Source organism: Sinocyclocheilus anshuiensis, unplaced genomic scaffold (assembly GCF_001515605.1).
Source record: "Sinocyclocheilus anshuiensis isolate Anshui unplaced genomic scaffold, SAMN03320099.WGS_v1.1 scaffold2041, whole genome shotgun sequence".
Lineage (NCBI taxonomy): Eukaryota > Metazoa > Chordata > Actinopteri > Cypriniformes > Cyprinidae > Sinocyclocheilus > Sinocyclocheilus anshuiensis.
The window spans coordinates 783957-784189 of NW_015541069.1; positions in this window are offsets into that span (position 1 = coordinate 783957).

Sequence of the window (233 nt, forward strand, 5' to 3'; positions counted from 1 at the left end):
TTGAAATCGCATTATATGACCCCTTTAAAGGAATAGTTCACCCAAAAATGAAAATTACCCCATGATCTACTCACCTTCAAGCCGTCCTAGGTGTATATGACATTCTTCTTTCAGACGAATACAATCAGAGTTATATTAAAGGGGTCATATGATGCGATTTCAATTTTTCCTTTCTCTTTGGAGTGTTACAAGCTCTTGGTGCATAAAGAAGATCTGTAAAGTTGCAAAGACTA